Genomic DNA, 9,889 nt, shown 5'->3' with positions numbered 1-9,889 from the left:
CGCAGACATGACGGTCCAAACTCCTATGGCGACTGGTGTTGTGGAGAAACTCCTCTGTGTCCACGAATATAACCTTAATAAGGGAGGGGTAGACCTCAACGACCAGTTGTTGGCGCCATACCTAATTGCCCGTAAGGCCAGATGCTTGTACAAAAAAGTGTCTGTATACTTATTTCAATTGGCTCTGCTGAATGCTTTTGTGCTATACAAAGCTTCAGGACCAACTGGATCCTTCCTTAAATTCCAGGAAGAGATCATCACAGCCCTTCTGTTTCCAGATGGGGCTGTGGCTCACCTTCCCAATCCAAATGCAGTAAGCCGGCTGCATGAGAGGCATTTTCCGCATGTCCTCTCTGGTACCCCTACCCAAAGAAACCCCCAAAGAAGATGTCGTGTCTGTAGAAAGCACGTATATAGGCGTGACACCCGCTTTTATTATCCCTATTGTCCTGACCAACCTGGTCTTTGCATTGGTGACTGTTTCAAACGCTACCACACACTAGTTGAGTATTAGCATAGGGTACAGCACTACACAGTCCTAGGCACACGAATACAGGGTCTCAAAAGATGTGATGGCCATCACATTTTGAGAATCCCTAATCTGCAACGTTCAGTTTACAGTTTTTAAAAAAGTGAAAAAAGTGAGGAAAAAAAAACACACACAAAAAAATAAAAAATAAAAAAGCCAAAAATAGTGGTGGTTTTATTTTTCTTCTCTATTGTTCTCTCTCTTATGTTCGCTCTCTACTGTCCGCTCTACTGTTCACTCACTATTGTTCTATATCTATCATTCTCTCTCTGTTTTATTTTTACTATGTTTTATTGTATTTGCTTTGCAGGTATGATATGTTATACTGTAATGTTTGTTTTATTGTTAACCATCATTTGCTTAGCGGGTACGTCATTCAGCTGTAGCACGGGTTTATTTATCTTGACAGCAACAGCATTTGCTCCCACGATACGTAAATCAGTGACTCCAGTGCTGTAGGAGGTGATTTCACCACCACAGTTAGAAAAAAAATGGTGCATGTATGCCCATCATTAGAAGTGGGTGGATGAAGGGCGGTATTCTAATGGTGGGAATACCCACCGATCAATCTCTTTTTTTCATGCTGCCTACAAGCTGCATAAAAAAAAGAACATTACAATGTATGCCCAACAAGGACCAGCAATGTACTGGTATGTTGCTAGACTTTGAGTGGTTATACCAGAATGATGCCTGCAGGTTTAGGTATTATCTTGGTATCATTCTTTTCAGCCAGTGGTCGGCTTTCATGTAAAAGCAATCCTAGCAGCTAATTAGCCTCTAGACTGCTTTTATAAGCAGTGGGAGGGAATGTCCCCCCCCACCATCTTCCATGGTTTTCTCGGGCTCTCCTGTCTTGCAGTCGGTGGTTCCGCCAGCTGACCATAGAGCTGTTCAGAGACCAGAATGGCTCCAATCATCTCTATGGCCTAAGAAACCGGAAGCTACAAGCATTTCATGACTTAGGTTTCGCTGGATATAAACAGCGCTATTGGGAAATTGGCAAAGCATTTTATCACACCGATCTTGGTGTGGTCAGATGCTTTGAGGGCAGAAGAGAGATCTAGGTTCTAATAGACCTCAATTTTTTCAAAAAAGAGTACCTGTCACTACCTATTGCTATCATAGGGGATATTTACATCCCCAGAGATAACAATAAAAATGATAAAAAAAAAATGAAAGGAACAGTTTAAGAAAAAAATTAAAAAAAGCAAAATAAATAATTAAAAAAAAAAAAACGTTGTCCCCCCCCTGTGCTCACGCGCAAAGGCGAACACAAGCGTCGGTTTGGTGTCATATGTAAACAACAATTGCACCATGCATGTGAGGTATCACCGCGAAGGTCAGATCAAGGGCAGTAATTTTAGCAGTAGACCTCCTCTGTAATTCTAAAATGGCAACCTGTAAAGGCTTTTAAAAATGTATGTAGTTTGTCACCGCTGCACGTTTGTGCGCAATTTTAAAGCATGTCGTGTTTGGAATCCATGTACTCGGCATAAGATCATCTTTTTTATTTCATCAAACATTTGGGCAATATAGTGTGTTTTAGTGCATTAAAATTAAAAAAGTGTGTTTTATCCAAAAAAATTGTGTTTGAAAAATCGCTGAACAAAATAATTGCAACACCCACCATTTTAATCTGTAGGGCCTTTGCTTTAAAAAATATATAATGTTTGGGGGTTCAAAGTAATTTTCTTGCAAAAAAATAATATTTTTTCATGTAAACAAAATGTGTCAGAAAGGGCTTTGTCTTCAAGTGGTTAGAAGACTGGGTGATGTGTGACATAAGCTTCTAAATGTTGTGCATAAAATGCCAGGACAATTCAAAACCCCCTCCAAATGACCCCTTTTTGGGAAGTAGACACCCCAAGCTATTTGCTGATAGGCATGTTGAGTCCATGGAATATTTTATATTTTGCCACAAGTTTTGGGAAAATTACACTTTTATTTTGCACAAAGTTGTCACTAAATGATATATTGTTCAAACATGGCATTGTTATATGTGGAATTACACCTCAAAATACATTCTGCTGCTTCTCCTGAGTATGGGGATACCTCATGTGTGAGACTTTTTGGGAGCCTAGCCACGTACCGGACCCCGAAAACTAGACATGTGCACAGCCAAAAAAATTCATTCATTTTCGTTTTCGTTTCATTAGTTTATTATTTTTTTCGTTTTTCGGGTCATTCGTTATGATCGCGATTTGTAAATTCGTTCATTCGTAAAATCGTAAATGCGTTCATTCGTACGTTCGTACATTCGTAAATTCGAACATTCGTTCATTCCTACATTCGTTCATTCGTACATTTTACATTTGTACATTCGTAAATTCGCACATTTGTAAATTCGTAGAATCGTACATTTGTAAATTAGAAAATTCGGAAATTTGTAAATTCTAAGTTTGAAAATCCAAAAACCCGAAAATTCAAAAATCTGAAATAGTAACTAACTATTAAATTATAGGTATTGTAATTTCCTTTCAAATTTGACTGTCAGTGAACCTAACAAATACGAATTTATCCGAAGTTACGAATTATCCAAAACAAATGCTGCACCTAAACAAATGGAACGGAACAAATTAATAACAAATAATAATAATAATAATAAAACATTGTTATTATTATTATTGTTATTTATTATTATTAATTAATTACGTTCCATTACGTTTTTTCGGATCATTCATAACTTTGGATAAATTTGTATGTGTTACGTTCACTAACAGCCAAATTTGAAAGGAAATTACAATACCTATAATTTAAAAGTTACTAGTAATTACTAGTAGTTAAGTTATTATTAGTTAACTATTATTTCAGATTTCCGAATTTTCGAATTTACAAATTTACGAATTCACAAATTTACTAATGTACGAATGTACATTCGTAAATTGCGAATGTACGAATGTAGGAATGCCCGAATTTACGAATGTTCAACTTTATCGAATTTACGAATATTCGGAAAAAATTAGTTAAACGGGTTTACGTTAATTCGGATATTCCCGAATGAACGAATTTGTCGAAATTCGTTAAAAAACGAATTCGGAACGAAACGAATTGCACATGCCTACCGAAAACCAATCAGTGCTTTCGGGATTTCTAAGGGTGTAAATTTTTGATTTCACTCCTCACTATCTATCACAGTTTGGAAGGCAATAAAATGCCAAGATGGCACAAAACCCTCCCAAATGACCCAATTTTGGAAAGTAGACACCCCAAACTTTTTGATGAGAGGCATGTTGAGTCCATGGAATATTTTATATTTTTCCACAAGTTGCGGGAAAATGAATAAAACATTTTTTTTTTGCACAAAGTTGTCACTAAATGATCTATTGCTCAAACATGCCATGGGCATATGTGAATTGTGAATTTACACCCCAAAATACATTCTGCTGCTTCTCCTGAGTGCGGGGATACCTCATGTGTGAGACTTTTTGGGAGCCTAGCCACGTACGGGACCCCGAAAACCAATCACCGCCTTCAGGATTTCTAAGGGTGTAAATTTTTGATTTCACTCCTCACTACCTATCACAGTTTTGAAGGCCATAAAATGCCAAGATAGCACAACCCCCCCCCCAATGACCCCATTTTGGAAAGTATACACCCCAAGCTATTTGATGAAAGGCATGTTGAGTCCATGGAATATTTTATATTTTGCCACAAGTTGCGGGAAAATTAAATTTTTTTTTTTTTGCACAAAGTTGTCACTAAATGATCTATTGCTCAAACATGCCATAAGCATATGTGAATTTACACACCAAAATACATTCTGCTGCTTCTACTGAGTACGAGGATACCACATGTGTGAGACTTTTTGGGAGCCTATCCGTGTACTGGACCCCGAAATCCAATCACTGCCTTCAGGCTTTCTAAGGGTGTAAAATGGTGATTTTACTTCCTTACTACCTATCACAGTTTCAGAGGCCCTGAAATGTCAAGATAGCACAAAACCCCCACAAATGACCCAACTTTGGAAAGAAGACACTTCAAGCTTTTTGCTGAGAGGCATGTTGAGTCCATAGAATATTTGATATTTTGCCACAAGTTTCAGGAAAATTATTATTTATTTATTTATTTTACACAAAGTTGTCACTAAATGATATATTGTTCAAACATAGCATGGTTATATGTGGAATTACACCCCAAAATACATCCTGCTGTTTCTCCTTTGTACGGGGATACCCCATGTGTGAGACTTTTTGGGAGCCTAGCCACGTACGGGACCCCGAAAACCAATCTCCGCCTTCAGGATTTCTACGGGTGTAAATTTTTGATTTCACTCCTCACTACCTATCACAGTTTTGAAGGCCATAAAATGCCAATAAAGCACAACCCCCCCCCCCAATGACCCCATTTTGGAAAGTAGACACCCCAAGCTATTTGATGAAAGGCATGTTGAGGCAGATTGTAATTTTACTCCTCACTACCTATCACAGCTTGGGGTGTCTACTTTCAAAAATGGTTGTAATTCCACATATAACCATGGCATGTGTGAGCAATATATCATTTAGTGACAACTTAGTGTAATTTTTATTTATTTTTTTTGTCATTTTTCAATCACTCAATCAATCAAAAAAATAAAATATTCAATGGGCACAAAACCCTCTCAGCAATTTCCCTGGGTTGTCTACTTTCCAAAATGGGGTCATTTGGGGGGGGGGTTTGTACTGCCCTGCCATTGTAGCACCTCAAGAAATGAGATAGGTAGTCATAAACTAAAAGCTGCGTAAATTCCAGAAAATGTACCCCAGTTTGTAGACGCTATAACTTTCTCGCAAACCAATAAATATACACTTATTGACATTTATTTTACCAAAGACATGTGGTTGAATACATTTTGGCCTAAATGTCTGACTAAAATTGAGTTTATTAAAATATTTTTATAACAAAAAGCAGAAAATATCATTTTTTTTCAAAATTTTCAGTTTATATCGCAAAAAATAAAAATCGCAGAGGCAATCAAATACCATCAAAAGAAAGCTCTATTTGTGGGAAAAAAGGACACAAATTTCGTTTGGGTACAGCATTGCATGACTGCACAATTACCAGTTAAAGCAGCGCAGTGCCAAATTGTAAAAAGTGCTCTGGTCATTGAGCAGCCAAATGAAGTGATTAAACTACGTAGAGGGTTCTTTACTGTAAGAGCAGCAAGGATGTGGAATTCCCTTCCACAGGCGGTGGTCTCAGCGGGGAGCATCGATAGATTTAAGAAACTATTAGATAAGCACCTCAACGATCACAACATACAGGGATATACTGACATGTAATCACACACATAGGTTGAACTTGATCGACTTGTGTCTTTTTTCGACCTCACCTACTATGTAACTATGTAACTATGGTGTGGGGTTGTTTTTCAGGTGTTGGGCTTGGCCCCTTAGTTCCAGTGAAGGGAAATCTTAAGGCATCAGCATATCAAGATATTTTGGACAATTCCATGCTCCCAACTTTGTGGGAACAGTTTGGGGATGGCCCCTTCCAGTTCCAACATGACTGCGCACCAGTGCACAAAGCAAGGTCCATAAAGACATGAATGAGAGAGTTTGGGGGTGGAGGAACTTGACTGGCCTCCACAGAGTCCTGACCTCAACCTGATAGAACACCTTTGGGATGAATTATAGCGGAGACTGCGAGCCTGGCCTTCTTGTCCAACATCAGTGCCTGACCTCACAAATGCGCTTTTGGAAGAATGGTCAAACGTTCCCATAGACACACTCCTAAACCTTGTAAACCTTCTCAGAGGAGTGGATGCAAAGGGTGGGCCAATTCAATATTGAACCTACGGACTAAGACTGGGATGCCATTAAAGTTCATGTGCGTGTAAAGGCAGGTACTTTTGACAATATAGTGTATATGTATTTCTAAAAATGTTCCCACTCCCTCCTTCTACCTACTGCCTACCCTGTACAAAAAAGATTTGTATACTTTTTTTTATCTGCTATGGTCTTGATATGTGATCCCACAGGTGCAGCTCCCCTGTGGAAGCTACTGCAGGGGAAGAAAGAGCGCTGACAACAGGTGGGTTATGGGACCCTATGGGTGATGTAACAGCTCAGAGCACTCTCTTACACAGAGCTGCAGGATCACACAACCAACCAGGAGCAGATTGGAAGTAGGTAAGTATAAAGACATTTTTATGCAGGTTAGAATATACAGTACATAGTCAGGGGTTTTCTTCCACTTTAATTCCAGAGAAAAACTCCTATTAGACAGCAGATCCAGGTCCTGAGCCTCTAATAAGAATCTAGTAGAGTTTGACTTACAATCCTGCTCCTTTACCTCCCAGCCTAAAGCAGTGTATACAAGGACAGGGTTTATTTTTTTTTGTTCAACCAGCTAGTTGAACAAAAAATATAAGCTGACAGATTCCCACATTCACACAAGAAATGCAGATGGTAAAATAATTTCTCCCACCATGCTATTCTATTCTGACTCCCCCCCCATCACAATACGCAAATCAGTGCTGCAGCCATTGGCTGCATGCACTGATCGAATACTGTTTTTTCAGCAGGACTGTTCGACAGAAGCTGGTCTAATGACAGAGGAGTATACACAAACCAAATGTTGCCCAGTTCCTGCTGAAACAACCACATTTCCATACCTGCATGCCCTGCTTTAGTCTTAGATATTGGTACAGAGTTTAAAGTGGTTCTGAAGACTCACAGCAGGGGCCCAATGTGTTCCTGTTCACCTTTTCAGGTCCGACTTCGGTCTGAATTTTTGGCTGCATTTGGACCTGAAACAGGGAAACCCGCATCCAATTACAATAGTGTGAACCCAGCCTAAAGGTTTTTTACCTTCATGCATGAACGTAAAACATCTTCAGTATGTAGCTCCCCCCGCAGAAACCCTAATACTTACTCAAGCCTGATCGCGATGTGCATGAGAGCAGCTGCTCTCCTGGGTTTCTGACTCCTTGTTGGCTGAGAGACAGCAGTGGGAGCCATTGACTTCCACAGCTGTCAATTCCAGCCAGTGAGGAGGGAGCGGGGGCTTATGGACACACAGAGCAGGGCTTGGGAGCGAGCAAGTGCCCCAATAGCAAGCCTGTTATGGGGCACTCGAAGAAAAGGAGGAGCCAGGAGCACAGACGGGGTCATTTTTTTTAATGACCTTTAATATTACTTTAATATCATCAGAGGTAAAGTTATTTCATTTATTTTTCAAGCAATACATAATATCTGGATAAATGGATGCCCAGATCCAAGAAATAAATTGAAACAGACCCTGAGGAGTGAAAGCATTTCTGTCCATCAAAGATAGAATATAGCCTAGAGTTGCAGGGGTTCCAGGGTTGGCACACAGTCATCCTTACATAAAGCTGCTCTCTGCAACACATTTCTGTGTATAATGGGTTCTAGACTGCTACCCAGCCAGCCAATGTAATGCAACTGGGCCCTGACTGTGGTCCCTACACAATCTGTTCATTTTTGTTGAGGAACCAGTATGCTGTGTGCTTACATTTTACCCACTCTGAGTCCATACATTTATTACCAAACGCCTAACAGATTAGGGTGACAGTTTTCCAAATTTCCAGTCATCTGGCCTTCTCTGACGCAGATCGGCCATCAAAGTGACCACATACAAATAGAAATTAAATCTGTAAAATTAAAAGGTAGTTCCACTTTTGCAGCCAAATTGGGGTAATACTTACTTTGTTACATGTCCTTATTCACAGAGCAAAACCAAAAAAAAAAAAAAACCTTATTTTAGATGTTCACTTCTGCAACTTCCAAAAAAAAAAATCTACTTAGTCCTCTTAGTTTATGAGTGGGTCTGGGGAGCTAGGTTTATCATAGTTAACCCTGTCTTTACTCTGCAGAGCAGATATCATCTAATTAGTTAATGGACAGGTCAAACATCTTGCAAGGTTCGGAACATAGAGTTTAGGTAACTTTAGCAAGCTCTGATCTATATATTAATATATTTTTTTTAATTTTTCCAAGCACAAACAGAATTACAGTGGTTCAAATGTCAACATTTTTTTTTTTTATCTTGCATTCTCTGCATTAAGTTAAAGAAACTTCATACCACCTATCCTACCCATTCCTAAACACCTACCTGATTCCTCTTACCGCTCTAGCATTGTCCTGTTGCAGCATCGCTCCCCTCACTTCCTGATCTCACAGGAAGCACTGACGGAAGTGGAAACCATAAGCTCCTACCATTGTCAGCCAAACTCCTGTGAAGAGGGAGTGAGGACATGGCTTACCAATGCTGACTCTGGAGCATGTGCACAATTGCCCCCTTAGCACCTGGCTTTCTTACGAAGCACCCAGAGAAAGAAAGTGCAGACAGTGCCGGTGGTGGACCACTAAAGAGGAGGTAAGGGACTGCTCTGTGTAATATCGTTGCACAAAACAAGTATGTATAACATCTTTTTTACCTCAATAAAAAAAAAATACCTTTAGTCTCATTTTAAGGTTGAACTTCACTATTGAGGGTTGTTATATATTTGTGAAATATATATCTTATTGTCGTTTTAGTTACCAGCATTTGGGTGATTGGCGTAAACAGCAATGCTATTCTAAATGGATTCCTTAGTAAGAGTGAGCACTTTTTTACATTAAAGGGTCACTAATGATCCGAAGCGCTAGAATGAAACATTGATAAGTAATTCTATAAAACTCCCCTCCCTATGGGTAGTAGGGAGTTTTATATCTGGAGGAAACAACCCCTAACTGATTTCTGAAAATTTCTGAACGAGGGGCTTAACCACTTGCCGTCCGCTCTACCTGAAAGACGGCTACATCGCAGGTTTAAATTGCTGGGAAGGCTTCCATAAACGTCCTTCCGTTCTCGCGCTTCCCGAGTGCCCCCTCTCCATCTCCGTGAGACATGGCTGATCATAGATCGAGTAAAGGGCCAATCACAGCAGTCCCTTTACCACATGATCAGCTGTCAGCCAATGACTGCTGATCACGGAAATAAACAAATACCGGTTATTGTTTTTTTTTTTTTTTTCTTTCAAGCTGTCAGTGGTAAGGAAAAAGAAGCCACGGCTGCTGTTAGAGGGACACCGGTTCTGATCGTGCTGCAAATCAGTGCGATCAGTGCCCCCCTGTGCCACATATCAGTGCCCACTATCAGTGCACCAGTGCCACTTATCAGTGCCCATCAGTGCTGCCAATCAGTGCCTCATCATCAGTGCTACCTATCAGTGCCACCTCTCCACCTATCAGTGCCCACCAGTGCCGCCTCATCAGTGCAACTTATCAGTGCCGCCTCATCAATGCCCAGGCTCAGTGCAGCCTATTAGTGCCCATCAGTGCAGCCTCATCAGCACACATAAGTGAAGGAGCAAAATTATCCGCTTGCAAAAAGTTAAAACAAAATATGAAAAGCATTTTTTTTTTTTCAAAATTTTCG

The sequence above is a fragment of the Aquarana catesbeiana genome, linkage group LG13 (genome assembly GCF_042186555.1).
Source record: "Aquarana catesbeiana isolate 2022-GZ linkage group LG13, ASM4218655v1, whole genome shotgun sequence".
In the NCBI taxonomy this organism is placed as follows: domain Eukaryota; kingdom Metazoa; phylum Chordata; class Amphibia; order Anura; family Ranidae; genus Aquarana; species Aquarana catesbeiana.
The sequence above is the reverse complement of the archived record's forward strand: the minus strand, read 5'-3'. Positions refer to the sequence as shown.